At 34.0% G+C, this 20,395-nt stretch overlaps 1 pseudogene; it reads left to right on the forward strand.

The window, feature by feature from the left end:
- Positions 1-5,913: 5,913 nt before the first annotated feature.
- Positions 5,914-7,997, forward strand: LOC114267529 (putative germin-like protein 2-1; annotated as a pseudogene).
- The last annotated feature ends 12,398 nt before the right edge of the window (positions 7,998-20,395 follow it).

A 20,395-nucleotide genomic window follows, 5' to 3' on the forward strand; every position in this document is an offset into this window, starting at 1 on the left:
GTCTCATATGTTGAGTAGAGGTGTTTATGTAGACTTAGATGTGCTAGAGAGTGGTTGAGGGAGTATCCATCATAAGTTATTCTATTGAAGGTATTCCTTAAATCTTGAGTCAGATCATGTTTATATTTGGGTTATGAATAACGTGAGGAAAACAGATTTAATAAACGTGTTTTCAAAAAAAAAATAAAGGGGATATTACGTGGTCTTTTGTTACAAATGGAAAATATGGTTATCGAGTAACAATTGTCTTGAAATGGGAGATGGGTAAGGAAAGCGAAACTTGGTTTTGTTGTTGAGACTGAATGTTTTTTAGAAAAGTATTATGTAAGTATACTTTGGTTATAAAACATCACATTATTTATATGATATGAGATTCGCATTCATGATCATAGCTATTTGTAAGTTGTTATTGTTGAGGATCATGTTGAGATCCCTACTGGACTTTATGTTCATCCCACATTGTTAATCTTTTTCCGGTGTATCTCAAGAAGTGCTTCAAGGTCATGGATCTTTCTTATTTGTGACCACGGGGCCTTTTTTGTGTAGGCCGAATGCCATTGATGTAAAAAGGTCAAACCCTTCTTCTTGATTTAAATGATGTAAGCCTGAGGGCATTTCATTTAGTTATGTTCATGTTTCATTCATTTTTATATTCGAATGAGAGAATCCTTACTCATGTATTTCTTGTAAATATAATGAGTTTCTGTATGCTAACTTTGAAATTGAATGTATATTAATGACTTGGTAATAGTAACTCGAGTAATAAAAAGTGGGGCGTGACATTCGGATTCCAGAGAAAATTCATCACATGTAGTAAACTAACTAGTGAAAATCAAATAAATAATATAAATTGAAATACCAGAGAAAATTCATCTCAACCAAACTAATAGCAAAGAAATCGCAGAGAAATTTATTTCAACCAAACTACTAGCTTCAACAAGATCAGGCAAGCACATAAAGTAAAGTGAATCTAATGTCATTAGAGAAAATTCAGATGCAGAAGAAAATTATAAATAAAATCACATAACAAAGCCTAATGTCATCAGTAAAAATTCAAATGCATGAGAAAATTATAGAAAAAATATAATGTCATTAGAGAAAATTCATTGTTTGACTATTTTCAAAAATTATACCTCGTCTTTAACATCTTTCAAGTTGACTCATAATCCTTTTGTTACAAAGTTTTTCTTTTTTTAAAACTCAAAAAAATAAAAAGAGAAATATTTCATTAGAACCAGGTAATGTGGACACAAATTAATGGAGGAAATTGCCAAAAAGGAAGGGCAATATGTTCACAATCCTTTTGTTACAAAGTTTTTCTTTTTTTAAACTCACAAAAATAAAAAGAGAAATATTTAATTAGAACCAGGAAATGTGGACAAAGATTAATGGAGGAAATTGCCAAAAAGAAAGGACAATATATGTTTTCCTATTTTCTTCCAATATCATACAGTTTTGCTACAAGTAAACATAAACATTCTGAGGGGAGCAAAACGAACACTTCTTACGATGGTTTGGGCTTAATATCTTAAACAGTTTGACATATTTGCACAACAAAATCCCCACAACCCCTTCCTCCACCCAATCCCAACCCCAATCCCAAACCCAATCCCAATCCCAAACCCAAACCCAAACCTAACCACAATCTAAAATTTATGTGTCACCCATGAACCAAGGCACAGTGCATCAATCAAAATCACATGATTCCTAATAGTTGTAGTAATCGGCGGCCTTTCTTTTATTGAAATTTCAAATAGAAAATACATAGATGGAAAATTGGTATATGTATATATATATAGAGAGAGAGAGAGAATACAGAGACGGAAGAGAGAGAGAGAGAGAGAGAGAGAGAGAGAGAGATAGAGAGATGGTGTGATATATGGGTGTGGGTGAAGGACCTTAGACTACCAAAAAAAAATATTGTAGACCTCTCCCATTACTGAGAGGGATTTTAGACCAATTTTTCAAAGAAAAAATATGCTAACTCAAAAATTATAGGGTAAATTATAAATACGCTAACCATGGAAGAGAAGACTAGTTAGAAATACATTATTATTATAAGCTTTGTATTGGAAAATATTAGACGATCTTTTAATGATGCTTTTAATCATATATTTTTATTGTTGTATGGAAGGATAGTTAGAAACTTTATATTTTCTGTCAACCTTATTGTAGGAAAAATAAGAAATATTACACAGCGGAAATAAATGTAATCAGGCATACCTTTTATGCTCAAACCGAATCTTTGGATCATGGGGATGAATCACGTGCCTCTATTGATGTCTTCAAACAATTCAGAGCAGTAGAATAGAATTACTAGAGAACTACTCACACTATTCACAGTACAAAGGCTATTATGTGTTTCTATGGAGAGAGAAAGAATAGAGAGTCTAGGCGAGAGAGAAAGATACTGATTACCTATAGGGTTAAAATATTACTCTCCCAAAAACAATACGTATATTATGCGGGAGACTTATAACCAACCATAACTCTATCTATTCAAGAGATGAGATAGTGGGTTAATCACACTTATCCTCAGGATAAGTTAATCCAAGTCCAACTTGACTGGATCTCTCTTTATGGGTCTTGGGTCATGCCACCACGGGTGACCCAATCGGGTATGAATTTTAAACCCGACCCAATTTTCAACACTTATTAAATGACAAATTCTGACAAAAGAGTATTTATAATTTTTAGAGTCACAATAAACAATCTATATTTTAAATAAAACTCACAGAATGTATCTATATAGTCCTTCAAGTTGTTATGAAAATAATCTCTAACATATACCCATTTATGTATTTTCCTTTTTGATATAACTCAAAATGATAATTTTTTTTAACCTAATCAAAGATGTCAAATAAGCATTCATCATGGAAGTAGACAAGGCAACCAAAGAAAAGAAGACTGGATAAAAAGACATTATTATATATAGAGATATAGGTACGTATGACATGCTAGCTATGTCACCTCATTTGAAGCACACGGGTAGAAATTTCAATTTGCTCTCCTTGGTGAACAGCCTTGGCTCCTTTGGAAGTATAGTGACGTATTCAAAACTCTCGTTTAAGAACATATTTAATTGAGCAGATTAATAAATATGATTCAAATTATTAATTTACAAGACTTATATTTTGTTGTTTGGTTTCAATTTTTATTATCTAAAATAGATTCTAATAGATATTTTACAACAAAATTGTGGAATTTCATAGGATTAAAATATTGAGGATCAATTCTTCTTGTTGCAGTGATAGTCACTGAAAGGTCATCTCAAAAAATCAAAAAAATGTCTTTTAGTAGTAAAATTTTAAAATGTCTCTATTAAATGCACCTTTAGAGACAAAATAACTTAACCCCGAAAGGGTTTACTTGTTAACACAAAAAATTTGGTCCCAAAAGGATAATGATTTATCATTAAATGTCTTAGTGAATCTAATTACTTCTGCTGTGTTTGGTTGAGAGATTTGTGAAAGAATTTGAAAAGGGAAAGAGAAAATGTAGGTAAACTGTGAATAAAATATAATTTCATTTCATCTAATTTCACACATCTTTTTTCTTTCTCTTTCCAAATTCCCCAACTAAACACAATATTAAAGAATATCCTAATATTGTAAAACTTTAATCCACTACAACAAAAAGCACCAATGGCGACTAAAAAAATGAATTTCGTCGCTGAAAGTTGCACAAATGGCGACTAAATCCATTTTAGTCGACAAAAATGAAGACTTTTGGCGACTAAAACCATTTAGTAGCGAAATGTATATGTATTGGCGACTAAAAATCAGTTTCGTCGCCTATTATATGGGTTTCAGCGACTGACACAATTTTCGTCGCCAAAAGTGATGGTTTTTGCCGACTAAAACAATTTAGTAGCCAAAGGTGCTGGTTTTTGCGACTAAAAAGCAGATTGGTCACCGATTGTAGGTGTTTTGGCGACTAAAACCAGATTAGTCGCTGAAAGTGAAGCTTTTTGGCTACAAAAAAAAAATTAGTAGCTAAAAACTGAGTATTGGCGACTAAAATTCAGTTTAGTAGCCAAAAGGGTACGTTTTCGGCGACTAAAAACAGATTTAGTCGCCAAAAGGTGTGTTTTTAGGCGCAACATTTTTTTTTAGCGACTGCAAAATTAATTAGTAGCCTAAAATTGTAGAATTGGCGAATAAATAATGGATTTAGTCGCCAAAAGTGAGATAAATTTTTTTTTAATAATAATTTATTTTTAACATAAATTATATTTGAATATATATAATTATATTTATATATATTATATATATATTCTGTGGTATTAATACTGGTGAAAGTAATATATAAATAATATAAGTTGCAATTATATTAATGTGATGGTTGAGTGGCATAGTGGGGTGGCGTGTGTCGTTAAGGTTTGGAGCTTGGAGGTCGCAGGTTCAAAGCGTGGGTGATGCTGAGGCACAATGGGTAATCAATTTTTTTTTTTGAAAAATGCTTTTGGCGACAAAATACTGTGGTCGCCAAAAACAGTGACAATTGCCGACGAAAAAAGTAGTCGCCAATTGTATAAATAAAAAATAAAAAAAACACTATTGGCGACTAAAATTTTAGTCGCTAAATGTATAATTTCACAAATGGAATCGACTATTGGCGACTAAAACTTTAGTCGCTGAAGACCTATATATTGCCAACTAACTAATCTTTAGTCGCCAAAGGTATTGGCGACCGTATATTGGCGACCACAGCGGCGACTAAAATATTTAGTCGGGGAAAGTGAAAATTCTACATTTGGCGACTAAAAGAGGACTTTTGGCGACTAAAAATTTAGTCGCCAAAAGTGTTTTTTCTTGTAGTGATCTTTTTCTTTATTCAAAAGATATTTTAATAAGTTGAGATATAAATTATAATATTTAAAGCAGATGTTGATAATATCCAAATGTCTTTAATTTTGAATCAAATGATTAAATTATGCTGACCTAATCATTCTCTTTCTTCAAGAATATTGTTTGTGCTCCTTGCTTTTTGTCTTCATGAATCAATCTTTACAAGACACAAGAAAAAGTCGGATACTAATATTTTATAGATGATTATGCACATCTAGGACTTATTCATAAAAACTGATGGTAGATGATAGTGCGGTGTTGTTGAAATTGTCCATTTAAAAGATAGAGGAAATATCATTTTGCCTCTTAAATTTATATCAATTTTATATCTAAATTTTTGAAATTTTGATTAATTTGGCCTTGCCGTCACATTTTCTCTACAATTGGACGAAATGTACTGATGTAGCACCAAAGTTTATTAGAAATTTTATTTTACCTCCCAAACTATACCTTAAAAATCAATTTGTCCCCCAAATTAAATATCAATTTGCCCTTCAAACTATACCTTAAAAATCAATTTACCCCCACATCAGCACATTCCATCTAATTGTAGACGGAATGTGACGGCCGGGGCCGAATTAATCAAAATTTTGAAAGTTTAGGTGTAAAATTAATATTAATCGAAGTCTGGGGGTCAAATTAAAAAATGCGTAAAAAATTGGGGGACAAAATGATATTTTCTCTAAAAAGTAATAATAATAATAATAATAATAATAATAATAATAATAATAATAATAATAAAAACTATTTAAAAAAATGAAAGAGAAAAGTCAATAGCAGCATTTCAATAAGCAGCTAGAAAAAATTAAATGAGAATGGGGTTTAGTTGTTGAAGAACGGTTTGTCCTTGAATTAAATGGTGAATGATGAAAAATGTTACCGATTGAGGACTTGTTAATTCTTCTCTCATTGGCATTGGAATGAAAAATTCAACTACTCTTATCTATAATAGGTACGCTTTCCATGCTAGATATCTATCTCCTCCTTCAAGCAATTAGTCATAGTAATTCCAATTTTCTTCAATTACAATAGGCACCCACTTTATCCTTGTAACCATAGCATCATGGCTTTGGTTTCACTTGTATCTGCTTCTGACTCTAGTCCTGTACAAGATTTATGTGTTGCTATCAATAATTCTGCTGGTATATTTTATACTCGTCTCTCTCAACTTCGTGCATTCCAAACTTAAGTCTTAGATTTTGAAATATAATTTTAGTGACAAAATTATTTAAAGCGATTGTATTTTGATAATAATTAAAACCTCAGTTTTCAGTTTTCCATTTTGAAGTCAAATATTGATTGATTAATTGTATTTTTCACTGTGTAAAAATCTTTCTGTGTCATTTTGACAATCAATATTTTAGTGGTGCTAATTTCATATTCAAAGTATTAAATATGGATTAAAGTTGTCTCCCTCGCTGACATCGTCTATATTCGTCATCAAAATAAGCAGTATTTTATGAACAAAAGATACACATTAGCCACCAAAAAAAAAAAAAAAAGTTAATTACACTTTTGGTCCTCAAAATATATGATATGTTTCATTTTGGTCTCCATCATTTTAATTGTTTTAATTTGTGAAGGACCAAGGTTTAACTTGTTTGATGTCATTATTGTAACGTTATTGAAAATTGATTAGTTTATATAACATTTTCTTTCTTTCACCCAATCCTAACTAAAGCATAACTCCATTTCCTTTGCATGCAGTGTTCGTGAATGGCAAAGTCTGCAATGACCCAAAGCTTGCCATAGTCGATGACTTCTTCTTTTCCGGCCTCCTTACTCCTCAGAACGCATCAAACCTAGTTGGATCGAAGGTCACTCCCGTAAACGTTATACAAATACTAGGCCTTAATACTCTTAGCATCTCCTTAGCTCGAATCGATTTTCCACCTTATGGCCTCAACCCACCCCACACGCACCCTCGTGCAACTATGGTCATCGTGGTCTTGGAAGGAACTCTCTACGTCGGCTTCGTGACCTCCAACACTGACAACTGTCTCTTCACAAAGGTCTTGTACCCAGGAGATGTTTTTGTGTTCCCATAGGGTCTCATTCACTTTCAATTTAATAATAGAAAGACCAATGTAGTAGCTCTTGCCGCCCTAAGTAGCCAAAACCCCAGAACCATTACAGTTGCCAATGCAGTATTTGGGTCGAATCCAATGATTTCTATTAGGTTTTATTCTTGGCAATTTTGTTTAACACAACTCTTTTCAGTTGTAATTGTATTCGATCTTTTTATTTCAGTGAGGCTATGAGTTTTAGATGCAAATCCAACCCAAATTGTGCCTTGCAAAGAAGTTTGTGGTGTTTAATTCTTTCATACAGCTATTTGTGTGCTCGAGCGGAGAATCTTTGGTTCCAGAAGTTTGATTGCCTGCAAAAGTATTGGGAGTTGCATTTTTCCGCTCGAGCAGAATTTCCTGTGCTCGAGCGCCAGTCCGCTCGAGCGGCCATTCTTGCGCTCGAGCGGACATCGCGGAACAGATTGCTATAAATATGTGTTTCGGTCAGATTTTAAGGTTACGGCTTCCAGATCTTGTTCTCGGATATTAGGGTTTATATCTGGGGCTTCTTTGCTAGTTTCTTTGACATTTGTTTGAGTTTAAATCTAGTTTGAAAAGTATACATCAAAGGATTGTTTGTTTCGTTCAATACAAAAGAGAGTGTTGTTCTTCAGTAGATTTCGTGGAATTCGAGCCAAAAGCTTTGGTCGATTTCGGAGTGGCTCACCGTCGTGATTCAACATCAGCATTGTAGATTCAACGTTGGACAAGAAAATTCTGAGGTGAAGACGGGGCTAGAAGAGGCACATAGGGGTCGGTTCGATTTGGGCGTGGATTCGCTAAGTAATTGAGAGTACACTTATGTAATTCCTTTATGTCTTCTTAGTGAATTATTTTGTGGCTTTTGCCCTTGGTTTTTTTATCACAATTGGAGGCACTCCAATTGTGATTTTTCCATGTTAAATCGTTGTATTGATTTGTCATTGACTGTTTGATTGGGATTGCTATTTACTCATTAAAATTGATACATAATCACAAATCAATATTTAGGAGATTTCTAGATATTTCAATTTCTGATGCTGTTCTTGCCAAGGCATTCCAAATAGATAAGAAGGTGGTAGACCATCTTCAAGCTTAGTTCTGGTATCCCAACAACTAGAGAAATAAACAACAGAGAACCCATGAATCTATTTGTTAAACTTTAAGCAAATATGATTTAATAGATAGCATAAACAAGTGGGTTGGTTATGAGTGATTTCCTTAAAAATTGTTTTCTCGTAATTTTATGATACTGAAGTTTGTTAAATGATCCTTAAAATTGTTTTCTTATAATTTTATAATATTGAAGCTTGTTAAATAGTACTCTCTCTCTCTCTCTCTCTCTCTCTCTCTCTCTCTCTCTCTCTCTCATATATTGTTGACACTCTTAATCTTTCACACAACTCCCATATTCAATTTTTAAGAGACGACAATGGGCCAACTAACTTTGGGCGAACTTGGTTATGTTTTCTACGTCAAGGATATTAGAAATGTAACACCCCAACTTTTATTACTTGGATAATGTTACATTTTTCCTTTAAATCAATCCATTTCAATACTAATAAACATCAAAGATATTTAGGAAGAAATAAATTACAATGTTCTCTCTCGTGTACATGTAATGTAATACAATACACACACATAGGCGTTACGTCATCAATTATAAAATAACGAAATATATAAAAGGGATTAACCCTTTTTAAAATACATTGGCATTCCGCCTGCATTTAAAAGTCCCATGGCCAACAATTAATAAACTTCAAGTCTTGAGCAACTCTTCACTCCATACTTGAAAAATGATTAGCAGCGTGGGATGAACACAAAGGTCTAGTAGGAATCCCAAAAATCCTAAACAATAGCAACATATAGATAGCTGTGATCATGAATGCTCTACGTATATATATGTATATAAGATATGTGACATTTCATACTTCAAAATATACTTACATATATACAATTTTTCAAAAGATCCTTTTTAACATAACAAGAAACAAAAGATTAGTTCTTACCTTTCAAAACATTTCATTTGCATTTAAAGAAATCTCAACCATTCATCACATTACCACGATCTCCTAAGATCGATCTAAACAATATACTCGTTCTACATTCCAACTCATTACGGCTACAAAGACAATTACTATATATTATGGCTTTAAACACAAGCATAAAATGAACGTTCACAAATACATATATATAAGCAACAATAGAAGTGTCAACACGCATTACCATATTTTACCAGTCACATGCATAGAAAGCCAATAATGCATCCCTTTTCATCACAACACAAGTATGAAGATACATTATGCGTAATTAACACACAACAGACCTCGGCTTCGTCAAGCCATAACTACCACAACCCACTTTTATCGGGAGTGAGCCGGAGAGGAGAGGAACCCATTTCAAAGTGCCAAACTTTACCAAACCTCGAGCCAGAGGGGAGAGAAACCCATTCTCACTTTACCGGGTGCAAACAGGAAGGGAGAGGAACCCATGTCAAAGCGCCAAACTTTACCAAGCGCAAATCCGGAGGGGAGAGGAACCCATATCAATGCACACTTTCATTTAACTCAACAATTGGCACATTATTCCAAGTTTCAATAATTATTTAACAACGGCAATACCATCCTCTACCGATGGTCAAAGACGCAACCTCATAAACAACTGGTACCAAGTCCATGAATTCAATTTCATCCTCTTGATTTAGATTTTATCAACATTTATATGTTACATAACTTTCATCTTTCAACTCCAATTCACGCTGTTTTCAAAACTCATAATTAAAGTCTATTCCATCACTACCATTCCATCTTTATGATTCATTTCAAAATATTCAAATTTGGTTCAATAAGTAGTAATTCGTCACGGATACAATTATTCACTTGTTTTAAAGAAAAAAAATCGTCAGCACCACTTACTTTTCATTTTACAAAAGTATATAAATGTTTTATTGATTTCCAAAATTTATTTTCCCTTCTTTATTTTCTTACATACCCATTTTCACATGTGTAATACACAATACCCCATATGGTTCAAATAAAATAAAATCATCAATTTTTCCCTCTTTCTCATAACCCATAAACAATTAATTAGGGCTTTTTACTCTAATCCTTTTAAACATTTTCCTTAGACATACAATCTCATATATTGGCAATAAAACACACGATTTAATTCTAAATCATAAAATCCTAACCCTGATCACTTTCAGTTCAAAAATACCCAACAAATCAAGTTTTTAATGCAATAAAAACTATCACATGTCTATCTATAATGAGGTTTTCCCTAAATTGTGAATATTTAACTTTGTAAAGAGAAAATGGAATTGATGTTGGTTTTATAAAATTGGAACGATAATGATGATGGTAGTGGAATTAGATATGAATTATCACTCCTATCTTGAAATGTTGGAAAGTATATCTTTATTGGAAATTATTTATCTAATTAGAGATATCGGTTTTAGGCTATCGGTGGAGGATATCTATGATTGTTGTAAAAATTGCATGAGAACTAAGTGAATTGAAACTAATTTCTCATCCATTTGCACTAAGCATTGTAAGATATGTGACACATTGAAAATGTTTATTGTTTTGAGAAAATGGGTGAATACCTTAGTGAATCTGGGTAGAGAGTGTAGTTGTGGTATTAAGTTGGCCTGTGTGTCCTTGGTGAAAGTCCAGAAACCTGCACGGATAGGTGGTGAGCCTTCCGGTTAGTATCGGTAAAAATGGCAATTGCTATTGCTTGTAGCCTATTTGCAAACACATCTTAGAGATTCCCAGTATTGTATCCACTGCCTTGTTTTCTAATGTAAAGCAACTGATTTCATGAATTGTGATATAAACTTGGCGTTGTATGATTTTGGAAAGAAATATAAAATGTTTTGACACTAGCATTGCATTTGCATTCACTTTATAACTTTATTAACATTTATACACTGTAATAAAGTATCTCTACTGGGCTTTGGCTCACCCTATGTGGAAAATCATTTTTAGTTGCTGATGATATGCCTTCGCCATGGCAGTAGCTTGGGAGGATTACGAGCCAAGAGCTTCATTTTTTGTTATTGTTGTATCTATTTTTGTATAAGCCTAGGGCTTTATTTGTATTGAGTTTAAACTCACTTTTGTTGTACCCGAGTACCATCTTGGAAAGTTGTAGCCACTAGGGCGTTTATATATCTGCTTAATTTTTATTTCATATCTTTTGCTTACGACACGTACTATAGATTCAGGGTTATGACTTATAAATGTATTATTGCATGTGTTATTCCTTTGTAAAATGGAATCATGGGAATGTAAAGATATCATATTCTGAAATGTATTGTTAATTGGAAAATATTGTGAGATGATTTTATTGTTATATTTTGGGGGCGTTACAGGAGGGGTAAGAGAGAGATATAAAGAGAGAGGGATGAAGACAAGAATGTGTGAGAGAAATATAAGAAAGAGAAACGAGAGGATTGAGGAGTGGGGTGATAAAAGAGTTGTTGTGTAGTCAAATCATTTGTTTTATTTATTTATTTATTAATAAGAAAGGGCCAGTTTGTGTATTGGAAATATATGTTTTCTTTAGGAAGAAAGGAATTAAAATTAAATGTGAGTCTTACACTTTTAAAATATTTAGGTGAACAAATCTGACATCGTTATTGAAGTACATAAATATATGCATATACATATTTTGGTCGGTTCAGGTTAGGTAGATTCTAAATCATTTAGCCTGACATTTGATCGAAAATTGAAAAAGTTTTATGTAATTGAACTGCAGCCGATTATGTGATTGGTGAAACTACTCATATTATGGTCGGGTCAGTCAAGTTCGGGTTGAATCTTCGAGTGATTTGGATTTTTGAACATCCTTTTATCAGCAAAAAAGAGAGTTCATAAATAAAATAGAGTAGGTACACCGAGGTGCACTCAGCATTTAGCCATGCTAAATGATCATATCTCAATAAAGTTGTAAAAGTTATTTGGTAGTCCTAGGCAAAGGGCACGGCCACATGGTGTCTTATGTGAGCTGTGATTGGTGAATAGGATGAGACTCACGATTTTGTATTATGTGATTAGAAAATAAGATAGGACATGATGAATTGTGATTGGTCAAGAATATAATCATGTAATGCCCCCGCACCACCATATAATTTTTCATAAATTCGGCACACGAACATAATTAGCATATCATATGCAAGCACCAAAGACCAAACAAACATTGACAAAGTCGAAAAAAAAAAATAGCAAAAGAGTACACCAAAAATGCAACAACAATAAAATGCGTTGATGATTACAAAATTCAGATGATTGATTACATCTTTAACAAGACCTTGAAGAGTTTGTCCCCAACCCAGTAATCCTTTCTTTGTTTGATCCAATTATGAGGTTAGAGAGGATGATTGGGGATCACTATGGAAAATAGAGAACTTTTGGCATGGAATTCTTCATCTCTAAATTTCTCTCTTCTTATGTCCTAAATATATTTTTAATTATTAGATTATGTCTCGATATTTATGTATTTTGAGTTTCACGTACCGAATGTAATCATTAAAACAAATTAGGATTTTAGAGATAAAATTATTTTTTATCAACGAAATATTTTTGTTATCTGAAATGTCATTATTATATTTTTGTTATTGAATTTTGGACATTAGTGACGAATTATTATCCTTTTGGGACCATAATTTTTGTCTAAAAAATTAAACATTTTATGGACTAAATTTTCAAAATTTTGTTGTTAAAAGTCTTATTTTTTTTTTACTTTTTGGGACAATATTTTAGTTATTATCCTCACGATGACCGATATTATTCCCCAAATATTTTTTGCAACAAAATTTTTACTTTTAGGGGGAAAAAAATCAGTCCTTAAAATTTTTATACAGGGAAATATTATGGTGCACACCTTTCAAAGGATGTGCACCACATGCACCTTTTAACTAAAAAAAAATGATATAATTTCAATTTTCTAAGTCATAACTCTAAAAAAATAAATAAAAAAATAATTCACAACGAAATACAACATGAGATATAATTAAAGAACTCATGAGTCGTAATGATACTTTCACTTTTACCAACCAAATAAAATAAAATAAAATGAAATAATGTCATAACTAAGAAGAAAATTTGTCATAACTAAAGAAGAAAGTGACATAATTATGGGTGCATGTGGTACACCATTTTTAAAGGGGTGTGTTAGGTTTTTGTTGTTGGCAATCACATTAGACAAAACTTTATTTAGTTGCATTTTTATTCACTCTATTGTATCTGTGAGTTATGAAGTTTAGATGCGAATTGAACCTGAGTTGCGCTTATGTAGAGGAATATGTGCTGACATTCCGATCTTGACTTGAGCATTTCTTGTTTGCCACTTCGTTGACTAAGTACAGAGATCGAGCTGCTCGGTCAGCTCACCGGGGGGTCCAAGGGGCATCCAATATCTTTTGTGTGCTCGAGCAGTGAAGTGGTTCATTTGGTATCTCTGCCCATGTTCTAAACTTTTCGGGGACAAGTTTTACCGCTCAAGGTAGAAGTTGAGCTTAAGTGGTAGGCCTATATGTGAGCACCGCCTTTAGTCATAGCGCTCAAGCAATGAAATAAGCGCTTAAGCGATCTTCACGACTCTGTTTAGTGTAAAGTGCGTTGTTTGCTATTTGTAGGGTTGAACCCGGCCAGATTCTCATAGATGAGTAAAATACAAAGTGTTCTATATTGGACAGTGTGAGTTTCTTTAATGTATAGATGGTGATCAATTGATCAACGAACTACATATTGACAATCACCAAAGGTTGGTTTTCTTCTTTTATCATAAAAGGATAAAGGTGTTCATCGGTGGATTCTAGACAGCTTAGGTATGAAGCTTTGGTGAATTCTGAAGTGGCTCATCATCGTGGATTCACAATGGCGTTGTGGATTCAAGATTGGGCAAAGCAATTTCATAGTGAAGATGGAGGTGGAAGAGGCACATTGGGTTCAGTTCAATTCGGGCCTGGATTTGCTAGGCAATTGAGGGTTCTCGTGTGTAATTCTTTGTCTTCTTAATGGATTGTTTTGTAGTTTTGGCCCGTGATTTTTTTAATCACAATTGAAGGAGTGCAATTATGGTTTTTTTTTCATGTTAAATTGTTGTGTCAATTTGCCGTTGATTGTTTGATTGGGATTACTATTCATTGTTTAAAATTGAATTGTAATTACAAATCAATATCTTGAGAATTTGTAGATTTTTCAGGGTGTATATTAGAATTTTCCTTTTATATATTGTTATGAATGATTTCTGAAGCAGACATCCCACGTCGAAAAAAAAAAATATGAGTATTCATGAACCAAGAAAATCCATAAACGAAACACAACTAGAATCCTCCCAATAGAGTTTAATCATTACACTTGTGCATACTATGATTACATTTTCATTTTTTATAGAAAAAAGGAAAGATTTTAACTAATAATATGTTAAGAACTATTTTTACAAGCTTAAAGTACATTAAACAAAAAATGCAATCTTTGTATTAGCTAATCACTTTAGCTAATATGTACTCCAATAATACTCTCTACTTAGCTAGTTATTTTGAATGCTTATTTGTTTTTAGTTGTTGTTTTCTAAGAAAAGACAAAAAAAGAGGAGAAACGAAGATTGAGTGAATATATCTATTGTATAGAAATTTTTATTTTACCTCTAAATTATACTTTGATGATCAATTTAATTCATGTACTTCTTATAATTTTAATTTTACACGTAAACTATTTGATTAAAAATCAATTTTATCCCTACTTTGATCGATTTCTGTGCCCTTTTCACTCAAATTAGATCCCTCTCTCTTTTTGACCATTTCTCATCACTCTCTCTCTCTCTCTCTCTCTCTCTCTCTCTCTAAGTTCTCTTTTCTCTTCATCTCTCTAAACTCTCACCAAATTTCACATTTTCTTCAATCTATAAAGATCAAGCGAGATTTTGATACTAGTTCCTTATATAAAAATGACAAGTGTCTCGAGGGCTATGTTTTGATCAATGGAGATTAAATTCTGGCAAAGTTGATGGTTTGAGTTTTCTCCTCTTCTGTCTTTCAGGTAGGGATTTCTTTGCTCATTAGAAATCAATGCCAAGGATAAAAATCCACCATTTCATCACAACTCAACCACATTTTCAAACCCGTATTCATATTCAAGAACCCATTTTGGAAACTCCTATTTTAATTTCTGACCAAAACCATGGCTTTGTTCCAAAAATCCTCAATATCAAGATTTTTTAAAAAGACAAATAACCAAGCTAAAAACCATACTAAAGTGCGTAGAAATCCCTACCTCAAAGCTTGAAGACAAGGGAGACAGTGGAGAAACCTCAACGAAGTCGAAAACTAACTTTGCTCCAATTAAAATGAAGCTCTAGGTAGGCTTTACCTTTTTAACAAAAGGAATAGGGTATAAAGATCAATAGATTGAGAGTATTTGGAGGTTGAAGGTGAGTTTTAGAGAGAGAAAGAGAAAGAGGGTCTAGATTTAGGGTTTTAAAATGTTTAGAGAGAGAGAGAGATGAAAAAGTGACTCAAAAGTGACTTTTATGGACTGATATGCGCGCAGACCCTCGAGCGACCAGGCACAAAAAGAGAGACCGTTCGAGCAAACAAAGTACCGCTCGAGCGAAGAACACTACCCTCCCTGTACTTTTACAGACCTGCAAAAGTACTCAGAGTTCCAAAAAAAGCACTCAAGCATAAGAAAGACTGCTCAAGCGAAGAATGTCATGCTCTCAGTAGTTTTGCACACCGACAAAAGTATTGGAAGTTCTCAAAGTTCGCTCAAGCGATCAAGCCAAAATCTGGGCAACAACAGTTTTGAAAAACTAACCCGTAATCTATTTTAAACATAACGAAAACACTGCAATGACCAATCTCAACAAGGAATAAGATGGAAGAAGACATGAACAACCATCAAGACAAGAAATTCTAGATGCAAAACAATCAATGGGTCGGGTTTAAACCAGAATCATTATAACCTCCCCTCTTAAGGAATTTCGTCCCCAAAATTTTAAAATCAACACAATAACCATTATACTTAAAATAATTACAGCAACTCATATTCATGACCCATCCACCGGTCATTCATTCTCATAACAACAATAAACAAGGTTCTCAACACTAAATATACAATTCACTTTTTCCAAAACATATGCAATGTTTTACATTTAATCAACATAATAAAAATTTCCTTACAAGTTTCAAACATCAACAAAAAGGTCCAAATACTTCTCATGGACTTTCGCCTCATGTTCCCAAGTCGCTTCCTCAACACCATGGTATCACCACAACACCTTTACTAATTAAATTGTCTTGCCTCGCAAGAGTTGGTCCCATGTATCTAGGACTCTAACTAGTCTCTCCTCGTATAAGGCATCCTTATTTACCTCTAACTCGGTCTAATCCAACACATGTGAAGGATCCATCTCATATTTCTAGAGCATACAGATATGAAACATGTCATGAATTCTGGAAAGCTGTGACGGTAAGGCCAAATGATAAGTTACCTCCCCAATGCGCTCTAAGATCTCAAAAGGCCCAATAAATCTAGGAGACAACTTCCCGCTCTTCCCAAATCTCATCAAACCCCGTCTAGGTGATATTTTCAAAAAGACGTGATCTCTTACCTCAAATGATAATGGCCTCCTCCTATGGTCGGCATAGCTCTTCTGAGGACTCTGAGCCGAAACCAACCTCTTACGGACAAGTGCAATCTTCTCGATTGTTTTCTAGACTAACTCAAAACCTAACATAGGTGCGTCACCCACCTCGGCCCAACACAAAAGAGATCTACACGGTTGACCATACAAGGCCTCAAACGATGCCATGCTAATACTCACCTGAAAGCTATTGTTGTAGGCAAACTCTACTAGAGGCAAATGTCTCTCCCACAACCCCTGAAAGTCAAGAACACAACCCCAAAGCATATCCTTTAGGATCTGAATGGTACGCTCTGACTGCTCGTCAATCTAAGGATGATAAGCGATGCTAAATGACAATCTAGTACCCGAGTCGTGAAATGTGAATCTCTATCTGAAACAATAGTCGCAGGACCCCATGAAGTCCGACTATGTCTGTGATAACCTAACCCGTAATATACTTAAGTATGCATATGGTTATGTGTTTGATATGAATTTGCAAGTTTAATTATGTGATTTATGCAATTAGGGATTTATATATGTTGAGTGTAGAAAAATCTATTGCAATTGGGGCTTTGAACAGAGAATTTATAGCCTTAGAGATGCCAGAAATCCAAACCGACTTTACATCCGTGTTTAGTATGATTTTTAGAGCTTGCAATGAAATTTTCCAAAATTTCGATTTGTAATGAATTAATCGAGTTTAATAGCATAAACCTTAGATTAAGCCAACCACATCATGTGTAAGATTTTATATTTAATTGATTAAGGAGATTTGGATTCTAATTGGTTGTTACACTAATGTAATTTGGGATTTATAAGAATTTTGGAGTATAATTCGTATTTGATTTTAGTAATGATTTATTTTGGAAATTGAAATTAAGGGTCCAATGGCTTAAGGAAGTGAAATTAATAAGTTGAATCAATTTAATTTTAAATACAAACCCATTTGGGAGTTTAATTAATTTTTGGTTCAGTTTAGTAAAATCATGATTTGATTAATTGGGTCCAAATTGGAGTTAATTAAGTTAATTATGCTATAAGGTTTGAGAAATTATGATTATTATGAATTAAATCTATTTATGAGGTATCCAACTTGAATATGAAATTTATTGACAAGGATTTTGGGTTTGCTTAGAAATTGAAGGCCTTAGAGATCTAAGAAACCAAAATTGATGATGGAAATAAGTTTAATTCGATATTTGGAGCCTTTTGGGAGCTAGATTAATAATTTGATTCAGTTTGATAAATTTAAATATAATTGATTGGGCTCTAATAGAAATCAAATTAGATTAATTAATTATGTGAGATTGTGATTAGTCACGATTAATTTAATTATGTGTTAATCAAGATTTATTAAGAATAAGTGTTATTTAATTAAATTAATCTTAACCATAAATTAAATTGTAGAATGATTTAGAGTTTGAGGATATATGTGGGTGTGTGTGCTGAGAAGTATGTGTGTGTGCAAAGAAATCTTTGTGTGTGCACATGTGCCTGTGTGGGTCAAGAGATGAAGGTGTGTGTATATATGCATTATGTTGAGGCAATGCCTTCAATTCTCTTGCTGGGAGGGGGAGAAAAAAAAAAACCGAGAGAAAGGGAGTGAGAGTTGAAGTCAAAGACAAGGGTAATGCAAGTGTGCTGGAAATTTGGGAGTCAGAAAGGGATGAAGAATTGAGTTTAGGTTCAACGAAAAGGAAGAACAAAGGAGAAGAGGGTTTTGTGGGATACAAAAATTCAAGCTAAAAATTGTGAAAAAATCATCTTAAGGGTTAACTACAAGGGTGAACCAGGCATCTGATATAGCGATCTCGGGTTTACCCTTGTTGTACAGTGATCCGGACATGTGTCCGTGGATGTTAGTAGTTGATCATTACCTTGTGTATATCCTTTCTTACTTTGTATTTGAGTTATAGGATGTGTAGGGCATGTTTGTTACAGGTTGGTTGAGATTAGAAACTAAAACTAGTTGCCCAGATTTTGACCTGTCCGCTCGAGCGGGGGTTTTGGCGCTCGAGTGGGAGTTTCACCCATCCAGTATTTCCTGTGCAGTGTTCGACGCTCGAGCGTGGGATTGGCCGCTCGAGCGGGTTTGTGTGAGTGACGCTCGAGCGGGGAGTTGGAAGCTCGAGCGGGAGACCTGTCTGCAAAAGTTCTGGGAGTGTGTATCCGGAGCTCGAGCGGGGGATTGGCCGCTCAAGCGGGAGTCTGTGAGTGACGCTCGAGCGGGGCGTTGGACGCTCGAGCGAGGCGACTGGGTTAAAGCTCCGTGTTTTGACTTTTCAAATCACTTTTTCACTTTCTCTTCTCTCTCCTACTTTTCCAAAAACACCATTGTTGAGCCTCTCACTCTAGAACTCTACCTTCTCTCTAGGTTTTGATCTAGTAGGAGTGATTTGCTCATCTTTGGCCTTTACAAAAATGTTGTTGATCGTCGAGGGCTACATTTTAATCTGAAAATTTTCGGGATTTGGAGCACGTTGGGTTTTGTCATCTTCTCCCTTGGGGCTCCGGATTTGAGGTAGGGATATCCTACTCCTCTCTATGGATTTTGTCTTTAGATTTTAGTATTTTGAGATGTTGGGGTTGGTTTGGTAATTTTGTGAAAGTTTGGGACTTTTGTGTAATTTTACAAAAGTTGGGGTTTTATTTATAATAAACCTAGATGCATGTTTGGCATAGAGGAATGGAATAAATGTTGAATCATTGATGAAAATGGGACCTTAAGGGTTGTAATGTTAATTATGGAGAATGCCCTAATTACATTGTTTGATTAATTGGGTTAATTAATCGTGAGAAATGAGGTTATGAAACAGAAATGTTGAGATTGGGAATACATGGGATTAAAGGGTGTAGTTGGATTTCATGTCACTCACCTAGTTGGAAATGTCGATTTTATATCCATTTGTTGTATTTATTTACTGTATAGAAATAACTGCTTTGGGCTATCGGTGGAGGATAGTCGTGATTGTTGTAGACAATGCATGATGATTAGGCAAACGGAAACTAATCACTGGAATGAGTCATTGAGTATGATGATTGAAAGAACACGTTAAATTTATGTGTTGCGTGATGATGTGTATAATTATTGTTTATATACATTGTGTTGTGTTGGAGGAGATAGGGGATGTACTCCACGGTTTAGGGGAAGATAGGGGATGGACCTCTAAACTGGATGTTGTTGGGAGGAGATAGGGGATGGACTCTGTAGATAGAGCTCATATGCTTATCTAGTACTGTGTTGACAGAGCTCATATGCTTGTCATTGGAAGTGTGATAGTGCTCATATGCATATCTGTGGAAGTAATGATATAGCTTGTATGCTTATCTGTTGTTGTGTGATATAGCTAGTATGCTTATCTATTATGAAATGGGAAGTGTTTGATATGAGTTACTGTCTCATATGAGTTGTTTGGCCAGGTTCTGAGCCATGGTTGTAAATTGAGAATTGAAAGGAATTGGAAAATGGACTGTAATATGGACTTGTATGTCATGAAACCGTAAAATGTGATAAGGGAAAATATCTGTATTGGCCATCTATCAACTGCTAATCTTTTAGTCATTGTTCATATTTGGTTTAGTGTATTTCTACTGGGCTGTGGCTCACCCTATATGGGAATATCATTTTCAGGTACAGGTAGCATGCCACCTCCAATGTCATAGCTTAGGAGGCTAGAGGCGGACACACTTTTGTCGTTTTATTTTTGATGAATTACATGTAAATTCAAGCCAAGGGCTTAATGTGTAGATGATTTAGTACTCTTTTGTTGTAACCAAGTGTTAACTTGGAAAGCTGTAAGCCCGTAGGGCACTTTGCTTTTGTTGTTAACATGTAATATTGTTGTAGTGAAACTCTGATTAATA

This window comes from Camellia sinensis, chromosome 7 (assembly GCF_055761805.1).
Source record: "Camellia sinensis isolate YWXY chromosome 7, ASM5576180v1, whole genome shotgun sequence".
Taxonomy (NCBI): Eukaryota; Viridiplantae; Streptophyta; class Magnoliopsida; order Ericales; family Theaceae; genus Camellia; species Camellia sinensis.